Source organism: Pleurodeles waltl, chromosome 1_1 (genome assembly GCF_031143425.1).
Source record: "Pleurodeles waltl isolate 20211129_DDA chromosome 1_1, aPleWal1.hap1.20221129, whole genome shotgun sequence".
Taxonomy (NCBI): domain Eukaryota; kingdom Metazoa; phylum Chordata; class Amphibia; order Caudata; family Salamandridae; genus Pleurodeles; species Pleurodeles waltl.
Window position 1 is genome coordinate 616,770,220 of NC_090436.1, and position 17,987 is coordinate 616,788,206.

The window sequence follows — 17,987 nt, forward strand, 5'->3', positions numbered from 1 at the left end:
ACCACTGTTGCCTGGCCCGGATGGTACCCCACCTGCAGCAGCTGTACCCCAGCACATCTTCCCCTGGATTTGGCTCCACTGTCTTCCCAATTGTATCCTCAGAATGCCCACTGACATTTCTGGCTGCTACCCAGGCCCTCAGCACTTTTATAGCTTCTCCTTCTTGGTGAGGCCTCTAACTTGGACTTTGAGGATTTTGCAAACTGACTTCAGTTCCTTCACGGTGTAGGTTTTCAACATATCCTCCTCAAAAAATAAATCAAGGGATGTAACTGATGATGCTCTTGAGTGAGAAATGATGTAGTAGGAAGTTCAACTTGAACTCAAGACCAAAAATAGCTTAAGGGATTTAAAAAAAAAAAGTCTGTATGTGGTATGTAGGGGTCTGCAATATGTTAGCAGTGTACACCATTTACTGTGAGTAATATGCAAATGCAAGTCCTATCCTCACCGCTGACAACCAATGCTAGAAATGGGGTCTCTACTTGGCAGTTAGGTTACACCCTGTCCAAGTAGGGGCCCTCACTCTAGTCAGGGTAAGAGGGATACCCACCTCAGACAACCCCTGCTCACCTCCTTGGTAGCTTGGCATGAGCAGTCAGGCTTATCTCAGCAGCAATGGGTAAAGCATTTGTACACAACACACAGTAGTACAGTGAAAACACTACAAAAGGACACCACACCAGTTTTAGAAAAATAGTCAATATTTATCTGTGTAAAACAAGGCCAAAATGAGAAAAATCCAATATACATTGATAAACATCTGGGGAGAGTGTCCCGCACACGCCCCCATCCCTCAAGAAAAATAAATAGCTTAATTTTCCACAGACCCACAGCCACAGCCCGCACCAGAGGTTTTAGCAGAACATATGTTGGCATGCCACACACTAATTTGTTTCCAAAAGGTGTGTGGGGTCAAACATAAAATAATAAAAAAATCATAACTTGGGCCCTATTGTACTGATAGTGATCATCTTAGGCTAATTTGACCGCTGGTGACAAACTCTAGCAGCCAGGAGCTTTTTCAGCAGACCTCCTGGCCTAGAGAGGGTGCACATTGCAGGTTTCACTGGCTCGCTATACCAGCTCTCTCCTCTGTGGTGCCCTCCTCTGACACCCTGGCCTTTTGGCTGACTCACAGGTTAGTTGGTGGGCAGTGGAGTCCAAGTCTTCCTCGAACCAGTCCTCTTGTGGTGTAAAAGTCAGCCACACTGGCCCTGGAAAGTTCCACTGGTCCTGGGTCAACTGTAAGCAGAGTCCTTCTAGTTGTCCATGGGTGCTACCACCGTTACAGTCCCAGTGTCAAAAATCCAACAACAACAACTCTCTCTTGTGCGTGTTTTTAAATGGGGATGGAAGGTTCTAGAAGCCAGGCATCCGTGGCCAATCCAAGTGTGCCACAGCACCTCTCCACCCATGTCCCACCCCTCCTTAACAGCATGCTGGGACACATCAAGATTGCACTTTCCAGAAGTCACTGGTCATATCTCCACTGGGATCCTTAGCTCCGCCCCTAGCGAACATGACTGTCAAGATCTTTCCCACCAAGCCTTGAAAAAGGAGCCCCTTCCTGTGTTTCCTCTAGAGGTCTGGGCATCCTGTTTTATTAGTGGGCTTAGGCTGTCCCAGTCCTGATACAGTGTAACAGCTAATTAGAAGATGTTGATTTTCTTCCCCACATATTCCTCTTCAAGGGCTGAGGCAAGCACTAGTAATTACTCCTTTTGTGCGGGGAAGCCTTTGTTCCCTCTACTGGGGAGCAGAGTAATTAACTTGGTCCAAAAGGGTGATAAAAATCCTGGAATCTGATCCTGAGTTGAGCCATAGACATTTGATAATTCTGGATGACACATAAGGTGTACTTGTATGATCTTGGGACATGAGTATTCAAACATGTTTCACCCCATCATACCTCACAGAAATTTGTAGGCGTAAGGGAAGCAAAACTGCACTCTAAAGCATATTTCATCCATATGTATAATACAGCGTCACAGCAGACAAAACAGTAAATCACACTGACTTTACCTACAAGTGGCAGCAAATGTATAAGGCCTATCCCAGGTCAAAATTTAGCTGTGCAGAGTCTGTCCTGTGGCAGGATACCTGTGACCAGTTACTGGGCTGTGCACAACCGTAGGCTCCAGTTAGAAACAGGGTGTCTGGTTGGCAGAGGTATGCACCGTGTCCAAACAGGATCCACAGTCCTTGTCAGGGTAAGTCAGAGAGCCACCTTAAATTAACCTGGGCTCACCCTCTGGTAGCATGTCACAGGGCAGGCAGGTTTAACTTAGTAGGCAGTGTGTAGATTATTTGTGCAACACTTTAAAACAGTGCAACAGTGGAAATGCCACACAAAAATAATCCATACCAAGTTAGAAAAATAGATCTTAATTTATTGAACAAAAGAAGACCAAAACAACATAAATACAATAAGTAGAAGTTCAGATATGAATTTTTAAAGAATATCTGCAATGTTAGTGCTTAAAGATTAAAGCTTCAACCGGGGCTATCTGTTCCATCTAAACCCGGGTAAATCCAAAATTCAGGCCGACCATGATGGAGCACAGGCTGTCTACAGGGACCAACCTTGTCCTGCTGAAACAGTACCTTGTGTGGAGGGTTGGGTCGATGTCAAAAATCTGATGGAAGGAGCAGGGGAGACAATGTGAAGGCGATGCGTCGGTTATGATCTGCTCTGTCAGGGGATGCTTTGTCGTCAAGCTGTGCAGTCGTTAATGGGATGTCCACGAGATGTAGTGTCTCACCTTTTGTAATGAAGGCGATGTATTGTTGTCGAGCCATGCAGCCGGCAATGCAAAGATGATGCACTGGGGTTGATGGTGATGCATTTATCCTGAGCCGCGTAGTCAGCAATGCCAAGTCTTTGTCTTCGGCCGCAGCTGAGATCCGTTGAGGAGCAATGCAACAGTTCCAATAGAGGAAGTGTCAACGATGCTTGGATCTTCTCAGAACATAGCTGGAGAACCTGCTTCTAAGGGCCCAGGTCTGGGTTGGAACCACTTGGCAAAGTAGGCAGAGTCCAGCAGCTGTAGCAGATGAGTCTTTGATGTCCCTGTCAGAACAGGAGGCACGCTAGCAAGCTCTGAGAATCACCTTGGGTCTGGGGAAGTAGAGACTCAGGTCTAGTCTTTCTCACTCCCAGGCAAGGAGGGCAGCAGGCAAAAGAGCAGGCACAGCAAAGCAGGAGTCTAGCAAAGTCCAGCAGAGTTCCAGTAGAGTGACAGTCCTTTCAGCGGCACAGCAGTCCTTCTTCCTGGCAGAATCTCCTCAAGTGTACTGATTTGGTGGGATTCGGGTCTATTACTTATACCCAGTTGTGCCTTTGAAGTGGGGGAGACTTCAAAGAGAGGCCCTTTAAGTGCACAAAGTCCTTACCTCTCCTTTCCTGGCTCCAGACACACTACAGAGGTTTATGCAGCCCTTTGTGAGGGCTCAGGACCCAGTCTATTCAGGTGTAAGTTTCAGCTCCTCCCTCCCATCCTACCCAGTATGACCCATCGAGATGATGATGGCCAATCAGGATGTGGATGGCCATCAGGCAGACCTATGCTCCCTTTGTGTGTGGCGGTCTAGTGGGAATGCACAAAAAAGTGGCATTTTCAGACTTACAACTTAAAATCCAGCTTCACCATAAGTTGTGATTTTAAATTGTGAGTCCAGAGACACCAAACCCGAAATATCAATCTGGTGCCAATTGGAAATTACACTTATAAAATAAAATAAGGCCATCCCAATGTTACCCTATGGGAGAGATAGGCTTTGCAGTAGTGAAAACGAATTTGAGATTTTTTTTACTACCTGGACATCGAAAACTTCAAAGTACATGTCCAACTTTTAAATATACTTCACCCTGCCGCTAGGGCTATCCAGGGCATACCCCAGGGGTGACTTATATGTATTAAAAAGGAATGTTTGGGCCTGGCAAGTGGGTTAACTTGCCAGGTCGACACAGCAGTTTCCAATGGCACGCAAAAGACTCTGCAATGGCAGGCCTGAGACATGCTTAAAGGGCTAGTGAAGTGGGTGGCACAAGCAGTGCTGCCGGCCCCTAGTAGCATTTAATGTACAGGTCCTGGGCAGAGGTAGTGCAGTTTACTAGGCATTTATGAGTAAATTAATATGCCTATTGTGGATAAGCCAATGTTACCATGTTTTAGGGAAAGAGCACATGCACTTTAGCACTGGTCAGCAGTGGCAAAGTGCCCAGAATCCTAAATCCAGCAAAAATCGTCAGCAATACAGGAGGTCAGAAGGCAAAACGTCAGTGGAAACAATGCAAAGGATGCAAGTCTAACAGCTACAATGCACAGCCTGAACACCTGTGAACACGCGTATGCACATGTGCAACCAGCCAAGTGCCCCATACACTGGCGTTAAACAAATGCAGTCCATTTAGCATGTAATTAACTTGGGTAGTGAGAGTAGTGAGACCCTCCCACAGTAAAAAGTCCAAACCTTTGTGATTTAAAAATCAATTTTTTTGCAATTTCTACTGCACATGTGAAACTTGTTAAACCTAAAATGGCATTGAGATGCATCGAGACCCGCAGGAGACATCTGCATCACAAAATACCAAACAAAGAACAATAAAATGGTAAACTCTCCATTGCTAAGGAACAAAATGGAAAAACATTAACGCTGCACACTCTAGCAAAGTCACTTCAAAAATATAATTCCACCCTAACCTTTTTTTTCCATGCCAGTAGCTGACTATTATAAAAATATCTTACTTCTACATAACAAACTCAGAACAGAAATGCAGTTAGGAACACAAAATGTAAAAAGAGACTATGCATCTAAAAAGAAACAAACACTTCCTCCATTTTCTTCAAGTCCCAAAACGGGGACTAGGTTGTTTTTCTGTACCTTATGACTCAAAGTTGCAGTCCTGCTTTAATGTGGGCAGAAAACACGTGGGCAGCTGCAGACTACCGAAACAATGAGTAGGGCTCCTTAAAATCACTCAAATATCTCCAAAGCAGCAAAACAGGAAACAACAAAGAAATGCTGGCTAAAGACTCCTGCAAGCTGGTAAAATCGTTTAGTGCACAGAACTTCCTGCATCAGAGAATGACAGTACTCCCACGGTAGGTCCAATAACAAACCTCTAAGACTAAGCTGTGCAGTCACAATGGCAGTGACACTCAGGGGCATATTTGAGAGCCCCTAGCACCACCAGAGCATCACTTTTTGTGACGCTCCGGTGGCACAATGCCCTGCAACGTATTTACAAGGTTGTGTAAATCCACTTTTTGTGGCTTAACGCCACCTTGTAAATATAGCCCCTTCCCATGTAGCACTTTGCGTGGAAGGGGTGTGCAATGGGTGCTGCTGTGTGCGTGCCAAAGCAACACCATTGCATTTTGACGCTGCATCAGATTTGTGAGATTTCATAAACCTGAGGCAGCTCCAAATCTAACTCCACCCCAGGGGTGGTGTTAGAGTGGCACTACGAGGAGAAATGCTTTCATTTCTCATCGTTTTTTGCTCTTTCTATGTGTGCTGCATTCTGCAGCACACATAGAAAGAGCAAATCGCCACTGAAGATTGTTTTTGTGCAGGAAGGAACGGAAAACAATCTTCTCCTCAACTCGGCCATCCTTGCACAATGGTGCAAGGCTTGCTGCGTTGGTGCATGGCAGCAAATTCAGGGCCAGTGCAAGGGGAACACAGGGGTGCGTGGTATTCTATGAAATACGGCGCATCCCTAAGTTGTGAAAATGACAGTGCGCGATGCTGGCAAATTTGGCACAGCAACACACACCATAATTTTCCCTTAAATCTGGCCGTCCGTTTCAAGTCCAAGAATCAAAGAATATCACAATGCCTTTTGTACTCTCTGAGCGCAGTTTGACAGAAAGAATGCTGCCACAAGCCTTGTGACATACCATCCTCAGGTCCGTCACCGTTTACTGACATAAGAGACGTCACCTGGTGCACATGCAGGCAGGTGGACCATGCGTTGCACCATTTAAAAATAAGCAATGCCACAACTGATGCACAAGCCCTTTTTTCCCTCAGGCAAGAAATAAAACCAAAATGCGGGACATCTTATAGAAGTAGGACTACAATCTCACACTGAGAAAGCGGCACAGAGATGGACATCATTTAGCGGTCGCCAGTGTTGCAGCTGTGACCCCTGGCTTGCTCCTTATGATACCTCGCACTGCCTTTGCGACCCTTGGCCTCAGAGGTGACAAAATCAGTGCCAGGAACACTGTGGCAGCGGCGGGACTCCACTCTCTTTGTTTTCTCTCACTTCTTAATTACACTAATAGTGAATAATGAATCATTATTCACCATTAGCGTGTTAAAAAAATGGAGTACAATTAGCAGGAATATGGTCTTCTCTGGCAGCTGAGGTAAGTAGAAGAAATACTTTAAAATAAAATGTATGTGAGTGCATGCGGGTGATTGTGTGTTTACGTGAAAGAGAGAGTGCAAATGTGAATGTCTGTATGTGTAAGCATGTGTGAGTTACACTGAAGATTAAAGGACGTGTGATATCCCTTCCGCTACTTCTGGCACTTTGGTAAATTGACGTTCATGGGCACAGAGCCACTTAAAAGACAGACTGCATCAACACAGAAAACACACAGAACAAGACACTACGGTGAACAAATTAAATGCAAATTTTACATAGGTTATCAGACCAGACGTGGTAATTAAATTGATTTCTGAAAAGGCTGGACGCCTTCACTAGAACCCATAAAAGTTTGCCTTCCTCTGTTGTTCGTTGGACCCTCTTTAAAAACAGGACATACACTGAATTCGACTCCTCGTCAGCGGTAGTAGGCGCGATACAAATACAACATATAAATTTAGTGTAATCTATTGGCCAGATGATGAAAAACCGGGGACTGTCCTGGCAAATGTGGGGTGCCTTGTCACCCTAGTTCAAACACCAGTGAAAACTTACATCAGCACTTCGCTGACAATGCACTAGGTTTGAATGAGAGAGCAAATGCAAATGCCCTCTGCTGGCCAAAAAGTAGCAAAGTAGAAATAAATGTTTACGTTTCTTTCACCAGACACTATTGTCGTTTTTCATCTGACCGCTGCGTTCACAGGATCTTTCACTCAGCAGCTTTAGAGGGCTTTTGCCTGATTCTGGAGAATTCCTCGAGTTTCCCAGGACAGCAATTAAGCCGTTTGAACTGCGACATTTACCAACAGCAGGGAAATTCGTCACAGGTTACATTTTCGACAAATATGCAACGGCCTCCTCCATTTGCACGTCACTTCAGATATAGCTCCTTCATGTTTCTGTGCCTTGTACAGTAGTTCTTCACACCTTCCCTATGGCGAAGGAGCACCACCCCCCTGGCAGAGCCAGCAGCAGAAAAATAAAACAATAGTTTACCACAATTTTATTTTTCTGCTTCTGGCCAGTCAGCAGTGCAGGGAGGGGCGGGGCTGGGCAGTGGGAGGGGGGAGGAGAAGAGGGTGTGCACTGGCTGGCCAAACACACATGCGCATTTAGGTATTTCCAGCTCTGCTGGAGAAATTGCACAGACCCCAGGGCTGTGTCTGAGCGTCTGGCCAAGCCGCTCTGACCAACCTGTGCGCTGCTTTCATGCTAGGTGTAGCATGAAAGCAGCATCAGGATTGCTGGGGAACCTCTGATGGTGTACCAGTGAATGCTGGGACACCACAGCCAGTCAAGAGGAACGCGAGGTGTCAGGATACAGGTGCATGGTGGCGGAGGTAAGTTTATTTATTTTCTTTTTATTATTTTCACCATCATTCCGTCTCCGTCCACCCGCCCCTCCCCTTGAGATTTGCGGCAGCCGCCTCTGCACACAGCACCATCTTCTCACAGCTAGTCTCCGAACCTCCTCTGCTGTTTGCTGCTTACAGGGGTTGTCAGTACACCAGTGCAGCCTCAATTGCTCTGTTGGACTGCCAGATGACATTTGGCACTGGTGGAGTTGCGTTCACTTTTCTTTTGTTTCTTCTTTTATGTTTTATTTTCTTTAGATGCTTCCTCTTCAGTAGCTCCGATTCTCAGTTTTATGTAGGTACTGTTCATGGTTAATTCATTTCCAGGCTATCCTTGTTGACAATGTTAAGATCAGAGAAGTCCACACGTAGTTGTAGCTTTAAGTTAGTTTATTAAAGTAAGTTACATGTAATAGCACCCCACAAGGAGGATGTTGACACCAGCACAGCCCTAGTGTTTATGAGCTCTTCTGACTAGTGGAATCCACTGCATACCAGGGTTCTACATTGCCTCAAATACACTGTAGACATACAGTAGATACATAGGGGCGTATTAATGAGAGGCTTGCGCCTTCGGAACGTCACTTATTTTGATATTCCGGCGGCACAATCCTCTTAACTATATTTATGAGGCCACCCAAAGCCAATTTACATGGCTTTGCATGTCCTCATAAATATGGAGTAGGACAAAGCAGCACAAGTCACTGTGTTGCCTTACTCTGGCCAGGGAGGCGCTCCATGAGAGTAGCAGTGGGTTTTCCACAAAACACCCATGGATTTTGACGCTGCTCCAGATTTACTTAATCACATAAACCTGGGACAGTGCCAAAACGTCACAACTCCCCAGAGCAGGCTTAACGAGGTGAAATAGTTTCATAACTCTTCATTTCACCCTCTTTCCATGTGTGCTGCTTTCTGCAGCACACATAGAAAGAGGAAAACACCTCTCAGGATTGTTTTTGTGCAGGAAGGTGTCCCATCCTGCACAAAAACAATCCTGCATGCAACCCAGGTACCCTTGCACCATGGTGCAAGAGTGCCTGCATTGGTGCTAGGCAGCCAACTGTGAGCCAGCATTGGGGGAAAGGACATTAATGCACTGTATTTAAAAATACAGTGCTGTTCTGCCCTTTCACATTGGCATAGGGCAGCGTTGCAAGAAGACTTGCAGCACTGCTCTATGCCAATTCCCCATAAATATGGGGCAAAGCATACAAGATAGGACACAAAAGATTGAATTCCTTTTCCTCACATTCTAAATTTGTTCACATCTAACTCGTGCACATTTTGTTTTGAGCAATTTTGTTTTCTCACAGTTCCTCGTACATAGAGAACCACAATTGGTACATGCCCTATTTTGTATATGGTCCCTAGGTTGTGGAACTTGCCCCTTCTTATTTGATAATGTGACACTTTTAGGTGTCTCACAATAGTATCTGAAATTGTGGCTTTTCTTGTTAGACCTGGCAACTTTGGCATAGTCTTCTCTGTCTTTTTGCCTATGTGCTAGACTTTGTTTTTTTCTGATTTTTGGTATTCTGGGCACTTTACCACTGCTGACCAGTGCTAAACAGCAAGTGCTCTCTGTGTAAACTGTATGTGTAATTGGCTTTTCCATGAATGGACTATTGGATTTACTAGTAAGTCCCAGGAATAGTGCACTAGAGGTGTCCAGGGCCTGTACATCAAATGCTACTAGTGGGCCTGCAGCACTGTTTCTGCCACCGATATGAGTAGCCCTGTAAACATGGCTCAGACCAGCCAATGCAGTGTATGTGTGTTCAATTTTTAATTGCCAATCCGACCTGGCTTGTGTGCACCCACTTGCCAGGCCCAAACCTTCCCTTTTTGTACATGTAAGGCACCAGGTAGTCCCTAGGTAGCCCTATGGCAGGTTGAAGTGTATTTTAAAGGTGGGACATGTACTGATGTGTTTTACATGTCCTGACAGTGAATTACTGTCAAATTCAGTTTTCACCGTTGTTGTAGGTTAACATGGGGCAGCCTTTACATATATTTTAAGTGCAGTTTCCCATTGGGAGCAGATAGAGATGTGGAGTTTGGGGTCTCTGAACTCACAATTTAAAAATACCTCTTTTGGTAAAGTTGGTTTTTAGATTTTCAGTTTGAAAATGCCACTTTTAGGAAGTGGGCATTTTCTTGCTTAACCATTCTGTGCCTCTGCTTGCTTGTGTATTCCACGTCTGGGTCAGACTGACAGTTGGGCTGTTTTTGATTCTCCACTAGACAGTGACACAAAGTGAGTTGGGGTGTAGTCTGCATATCCTGATGAATCTCCTGGGCTGGAGTGGGGAGGGAGGAGCTGACACTTATACCTGAAGGGGCTGTGCCTGTCCTCACACAATTCAGTCTCCAACCTCCTGGTGTGTCTGGGGTCAGGTATGGGCAAGGCAGGATCTTGTCAACAGAGACTTTCCTTTGAAGTTTGCCTTCCTCAAAGGCAGAAAGGAGTATAAGTAGTGGATCCAAACCCCCAGACTTTTAGAACACGTCTGGGTCAAGAGGAACCTCTGCCAAGGAGAAGAGCTGAAGAGATGGAGGAGAAGTACTGCCCGTTTGTAATGTGTGCTTTCTTGGGTTGGCCTGCAGTTGCTGCTTCTGCTTAAGAGAGGACAAAAGACTGGATTTTGCTGTGTATCCTGCTTGTGAAGTTTTACCAACGACTTGGACTAAGCTTGCCCCCTATTCTGAAGTCTCAGGACCATCAACGTCTTCCTCAGCCAGCACCTGGACTCTTTTGCTGATACGCCTATCCTACCCTGCCAAGTGGTGCCTAATCCAGTCACTGGGCCCTCGAAAGGAGAAGCTGGTGAAAAACCAAGAAAAACCAAGTTCACTGACTTCGGAAGGAGCCTAGACTGACAACGCTGCTGGATTCCACGATGCTGCCTCCAACTGAAGCCGTGGTCCCCGCTGGAGTGTGACGACCCCGCCCGACATCACCAGCCTGATGCCAGCAGCCTCGGTGAAGTCCACGGCATCCGTGACACCTGACTCCGCCACAGCGCCTGCAGCCTCGTGGTGTGACCGCAACCCTGTGAGGACGCCCACTGCGTCTTAACCACAGGACCCTGCCAGAAAAGTAAGGAACCAACACTTTGCACCACCACCGCCTCATCTCCACAGTCCCGCAAGAAGGACCTAACACCTTGCAGTGATGCCTCTGCTCCTTTGTTCTGCAGCACGGGAACCAAAGCTGCACTGGTTTCAGCGACGCCTCGATCCTCGACTGCGTGCACCGGCTTGTTTCCTCATTTCCCTTCTCTAAACTGGTGTTGTGTCCATTTTGTAATGCTTTCACAGTGTTACTGTGTGTGTTGGTACAAATACTTTACACATTTCCTCTGAGATAAGCCTGACTGCTTGTAACAAGCTACCAAGGGGGTGAGCAGGGGTTATCTGAGCTGTGTATCTCTCTTACCCTGACTAGAGTGAGGCTGCCTACTTAGACAGTGTGCAAACAGACTGCCAACCAGAGACACTATTTCTAACACTTCTGTTCCATTAAATAATAACTTTTCCTCTATTCAAGCTATTATTTTTGTGATAAGCAACAGGAAATCTTGTTTACCAGCAAGGATCTTTACAAAAAACAATGTCAAATTCAGAATGTGGTGTGTGTGTGTAACTGCATGCTTATGTATAGCATTTACATGTTTACATTTCAGACGTTTTACATGACAGTGGGTGACAGAGTGCTATACATCGGAGTAAGTTCCAAGTTACAGGGATTGTTATATATTACGCAAAGCGGAGAACAAAATATAATAGTCAATATTACATTATAGATGCGTAAGGGGGTCGAACAGCATGCTAGTGTGACAGAAATTCTTATGAGAAGACCAGAACTGTATCCACACAGGCATTAATAGGTAATAAGTACATGAATTTAGCAGTAGAGAAGGAAGAGTTCTTCCTGAAATAATAGTACAAGACACAGATCGGTTCCATTCATCAGAAGTGTCTTTGGAATAACACACTTCGGCTCTTTTTAAAATGCCACTTAGTTTGAGATTTTTCTGAAGTTTGGTGGATTTTCACTCCTTGGTGGCAATTTAGGTGAATGATTGCTTTAGTCTTTTTGTTTTCTTGAATTGTAGGATTTTAAGGTGGAGAGTATTGGAACCTGATATATGCGTTCTTGTGCAAGGCAGTTTGGAGTGCCGGAGAAGCATGTTTTATGGTTACACGGGATAGTTTATAGATATTTCTTGCCTCTTACCTAATAAGTTACGGCTACTACCTGTCATGGATTATAGGCCATCAACCAGTAAACTTCAGTCATCCCTGTCTTGGGCTTTCCTTTCAATCTGACTCCATGTGTATCCCATCTCTTTGCAGCCAGCTTCAAGACCTTGTCACCAAGTATTTCTTGGCCTCCTCTTCTGGGGAGATAAATCAAATGCTTTGGAGCCAATTGCTAGCATAGCTGCTGCATGCAAAGCTGCTTTGAAAGGACATGAATGTAACCTGAGAAATGTGAGTAGGGAGTTTACATAATCTTGCCTTGAAGCACAGGGATTGAATCATTTACTTGAAATCATTTTCAAGGATTAAAGACTTAATACCTCAGGAGCCTTAGGTGATGCTATGTCGCTTTAGTGAATGAGCTGATGTATGGTTGCTGGTTAATATTTTTATGTATGAAGAGGATGAAAGATTTTGGAAATCCACAATTGATGATTGGCAGTTCAGCATAATCAGTCTCTTAAGCAATGCTTGAACTGGGATGAACCAAGTTAGTGGAAATATCCGAAGGAACTTTGTTTTAGGAGGGCTGAGTTTGAGATGCTGTAGCGTCATGGAAGATTAGATGTCAGCTATCAATGCTGTTAGGGGGAGACATTTTCAGTTAGAGTTGAGTCTTATTAGTGTAAAAGTCATTTGAGAGGGTCGCATTTTTATAGCAGAGGTAGGAGGTCCCACATGAAAATTAGAGAGAGTGGACAAGCAAATAATACCTTGGTGAATGCCTTGGTGGAGCTGGGCAGCTTGAATAGCAATTCTGCCAATTTTATGCAATGACAACAGTTTTCAAAGTAAGATGAGAACCAGCTGAGGACTATGGCGTTCATTCTACTTCTTTGCTTGAGTGTGTTCAGGAGTGGAGCAATTCGCCATGTCAGATGCCACTGACACATCCAGGCCAACGGGGAAGCAGGACTTTATTTGTCAAGTAAACGTGTGAAGCACATCATCAACTATTTTTAGTATTGTGGGGTCTTTGCAGCATTTCGACCTGATTGAAGCTCATCTAGGAAGTTGTTTTCCTATGTAAACAGTTTGACTCGAGGCTCCATGCTGTTTTCTAAGACTTTCACAAGCATTGGTAATGAAGAAACCAGGCAGAAAGTGTCCATATTCTCTGAGTCTTCTCCTCTGTTTTTTAGTTTTTTTTAAGTAGAGATGGTAATCATGTTTGCCCATTAGAGTGAAATGGAAGATCTGATTTTTTCCTGAAGCAAAGTGGAGGTGTATTTAATGAGAGCAAGGAATCTTCCTGGCAATGGTGTTCACCATTTCTGCTTGGAGTTCACCATTTTATTGAAGGATGACAATGTAACTTTAGATTACTGGTCCATTTCAGCTTGCTCCTGGGCCAGTGAGGGTAGCTCCAGAAAGTTCTATTTATTTAACCTTTTCCTCAAAAAATGTGGGCAATTTCTCATGCTTTTCTCTATATAGAAAAGTGATCAAATTGTTTCACTACTTCACAACACTTCTTGGGGTGCTGTTATGCATGATCAATCTACGATGTGAGCAAATAAGCTTTTTGAAAAAAAAATGCTTTTTGTTTTTGTTCTCTCACGTCCCAGTTGTGCTAAGTTCTACGTGGAGGGAATTTGGTGTCAAAGATGCCCTGTCACTACAAGAGCTTTAATTTCTCATTCAGACCTTTTAAGTAATTATCTCTGAGTACTTGATGGCAAACTATCGGGCTGATTATGAGTTTGGCAGGCCCTTGACTGCCATGCCAGTGGTGGCAATCCGACCGCCAACAGCCTGGTGGAGTGAACTGAAGCATTATGAGTTTAACGGTTGAGCAAATAGAAGACCCCCAGCAGTCTGCCGCCACTCCCAGGCTGCACAGACCGCTGCGGTCTTTTGGAGGCACAAACAGGCAGACGGAAACCATGTGACCAATGTGACCGCCACGGTCCATCCACCACGGATCAGCAGACGGAGGGAGACACTCACCTACATACAGCAATACACATCCGGAGGTGCCATGGAGCCATTCTTAAATGTCATGCCACTGCTCCTGTTTGCTGAAAGACAAGGGCTACCACACCAACATTGAAGACAACAACCGTAAGTACATAAACCTACCTGTATCATTAACATGCATAACAAATTTGTACTGGTACCTAAAACATTATAGGTTGTAAACATCAAGGCCAACAGCTACACCTATCATTTCAGACACACACACTCATATAGTGCAACACAGACATCCACACATTAACAACATGCACACTTCAGCCAGCACACACACACACACTCCACGGCAATACCACATATATGTGCACAGCTACACAACACAGGCTCAGGGACACAGAAGGCCACACAACATACACACACACTGTAACAACTACACAACTACTGCACATATAAAGACACAGTCCACAAACCCACAACCAGCACTGGTCAGGGACTGGCCACACATACAACACACATAAACAGCCATCTGCCATGGCACACACACAACACCACCATCAAACAACACTGCTATTGACATGCACATCACACACATTCATAGCGCAATGGACCAACAATTCGACAAAAGAAACAAAGCGCACCACCACAACAACAACATGTTCACAGCTGCGATGGGGGCAGCAGGACCATACTTGGAAGAAGGCAGCATTGGGACACATGTCTTGTTGAACAAGGCATCAAACAACATGGGCACAGAAGTTGCACACAGAGGAATGCCAGGGACAAGCAATACTAATACTAATTGTCATGCATAGTGACACAATGGGGGAATGGCCAGGCAACAAAGCACACACAACTCACACTCCAAGGGACATACCCTTACACTACCCAGATGCAAGGGACCCACACCTAAATGCACACATGCGCACTCAAATGCAAAGAAAACTGCCACAACTCAACACACTCCAGGTCTGCACTGAGAAAATTCAAGAACACATACCACAAGTAGACAATATCCATATCATGGGACAAGTCATACACTATACATGCCCACATCATGCAACACAACAAATACCAAAACAAACACAACACAAAGCATTTACACCAACAATGCTGCAACACACACATACTCATCACAAAACACACACCCTTCTCTTGGGGACAACAGCAATGCACACAAAATAACATACTTCAAAAAACACCACATGCAAAACGGAAAGTGAATTATGCTCATGATATGCACTTGATGACCCATTAATCCCAAATCTGAGAAACAAAACATACCGTCAGGTCAAGTGGCCCACTGCATAAAGCGACAGCAAAGTGCCAACATCATGTGCCAATGCAAAACCATGCATGCCACATGGAATCACTAAGGAAACACATGGGCAAATCCTGGTCTCAGAGAACTACAATAGCAAGGATGAAGTCTAGGTACCACACTAACCATAACACAACTAGATGACCACTTCACAGCAAACTTGTGCCACATGCAGCCCACCATATGAAACTAGTAGCCAACAATTATATACCATTGTAAGGCACCTTACCATCTACACTCACACAAGCCTATTAACATATCTAAGCAGCACCAACATGATGTCTCTACAATAAGTGGTGTTGGTAAGGAAAGGCAGCCAGCTCTGTTTCAAACATGCCATACCTGGATTAGGTGACATGGAAACATCCATGTCACAATGGGCACCTCACAACAGTGTACAGCTCCACAAGTCACACCTTTCTAAAATGAGTCAAGGAGGTAGTAGCAAGGTCACCAAGACGTGCACCACATGTGGTTTTGCATGGAACAACAATGAAGTCAGGTCCCAAACCTCGTGGACAGATGTCTCCAGAATACACACATGAATGGCCCTGTTGGGCCCTGGATGCCCCTCTACAATCTCTCGTACCCAACTCCATGTACACTTCTAAGTGTGGTTGTTGTGGACAACTGTACTATGCAGGATGGAGGGGCACAGATCTAGCACTCACTATCAGGAAGATAGCAAATCGTTGTACAATGATAATCAGCATCACTACCTACATATCAAACTTGACAGGCATAGCATCTGTCTGGATGAATCCCTGACCCTAACATGTCATGCAAACATCACTGCAAGTCAATTCATGATACATCCATATACAAATCATTATCAAGTGGATCTACATCCTGCCCTTACCTGTTGTGTCCAATATGGCTACTGCAAGGTACACATGACTTAAGACATACTATTAGGCATGGATGTTTCTGTCTGACTAAATAGGATGGTGACACAGTTCTGTCTGAGGCATCACAGTAAGTGGACAACCATTGCAGATGTATCATAATTACAATAGTACCCCAAGAACATATATGTAATATTTTTTTCAAGATCATCCCATATGCATCTCTAGCACATGCCATTCATCTTCTGCATGTATATGTTTCCTAGTTGGAATGGAGCACATGCAGACACGTTGGCACAAGGTATGTTTATTACACTGATTACACATCACCCATGACAATGCACATTCCCCACTTAATAAGAGAAAATAGTATTATACTGCTGCCAAGATTTAACCCTGTAAGTCATGTCACATGTATGATGAACACCCAGGCATCACAGACTGCTTTGAGGCACCAGCACCCAATATAAAATGGAGAAAAATGTCACCTGGTTAGCAGATGTCAACATACCCATATCCTCAGAAACATGACAGAGAACAGTGACCCACATTCTACTTTCCTTTGGACTGCAACATTTGTCAGGAGTGATTTGTTGATGGAAAACTAACAGCCACCAGACAGACCAGTCGAACCAGGATGTCTGAACATTAAACACAGTCATATCAGATCCATGCAGGGCATTTTGCCTGAGTGTTCAGCATAGTTTAGTCCTCGGTCTCAGCTCCAAAAGGATGAGCACACCAGTTGGAAGTACATGTCCTGCCTACACAGATTTGTTCCCAGAAGTTATGTGACACATGACATATGCTACATTGTCAGTGGGAGCAGTTTGTCCCTCACTCAATCACCTGTTAAAGGTTAAATCATGATGTTGTATGTAGTCACCCCCTTGTGGCTGTTGTGCTGCCTCAAAAGCCCATCTAAGGCCGGATAGCCCATTGCCAAAATACAGGCTGTTAGGGGGGTCATGGTCCGACGGGCACCCCATCTTCGTTGGAAGGACATCCCCAGCTGGACCTCTGTGGTCTTCCAGGCCCAGCGTCTCATATCCTCCCACCTTTTCTGACAGTAGGTGGTCTGCCAGCTGTGGCCCTGCAGGGTCCGCACCTTCTTGGCGATGGCACGCCAGGTCCCCTCCTTCTGATGGGTGTTTACCTGCATGGATGCAAAAGACAGCACATAATATTATGTCCATAAGTCCCATACAAAATGGCTGAGTCACATACATGTCAGTGTACCTAGTTAATGGCATCCTGTCTTGACCATCCAGTCCACCTGTGGCACGCAGCAAGCATTGGACTCAGGAACCTGACTGCAAACACTTCTCATTAGGGTGCACAATACATATTCCCTGGCATAGTCCCTGCACTGGCCAGTTAGAAAAGCTGTGAATTTGGTGGAACATAAGTTAATCACATGACATTGATCAGGAACATGATGAAACAGATCTCACAAAGTGGCATTTGACAGCTAAAACAAACTGCAAACAATGCACTAAAACATCAGCTAACTCTAAATGTCACCCACTGTATACAGTCCTGACATGTCATAGCTAGCCTACCAATTGTGCTTCGACCACATTGAAGAGAGTGACATGTAGAGCACACAAGGAGGCAAGCCTCTCCATGTGTGGACATGTGCAGATACTGAGGCAGGCACCTGCCACTTCTGTTGGTGGTGGTCTGTGTGTCACATCAACACTGAGCTACACACATGTTTGTCCTCAAAACCTATTGTACTAAAAGAGAAAACTGGGCCTGCATTGTACGCGTTCTGCCTCATAACCATAACCACAGAGTCCGACATCATGGCACATCACTTAAATGCACACTGCCTGCAAATGTGCGATGTCCAAAATGAAAAGTACCTGCACTGAATACATCAGTGCTGGTTGAAA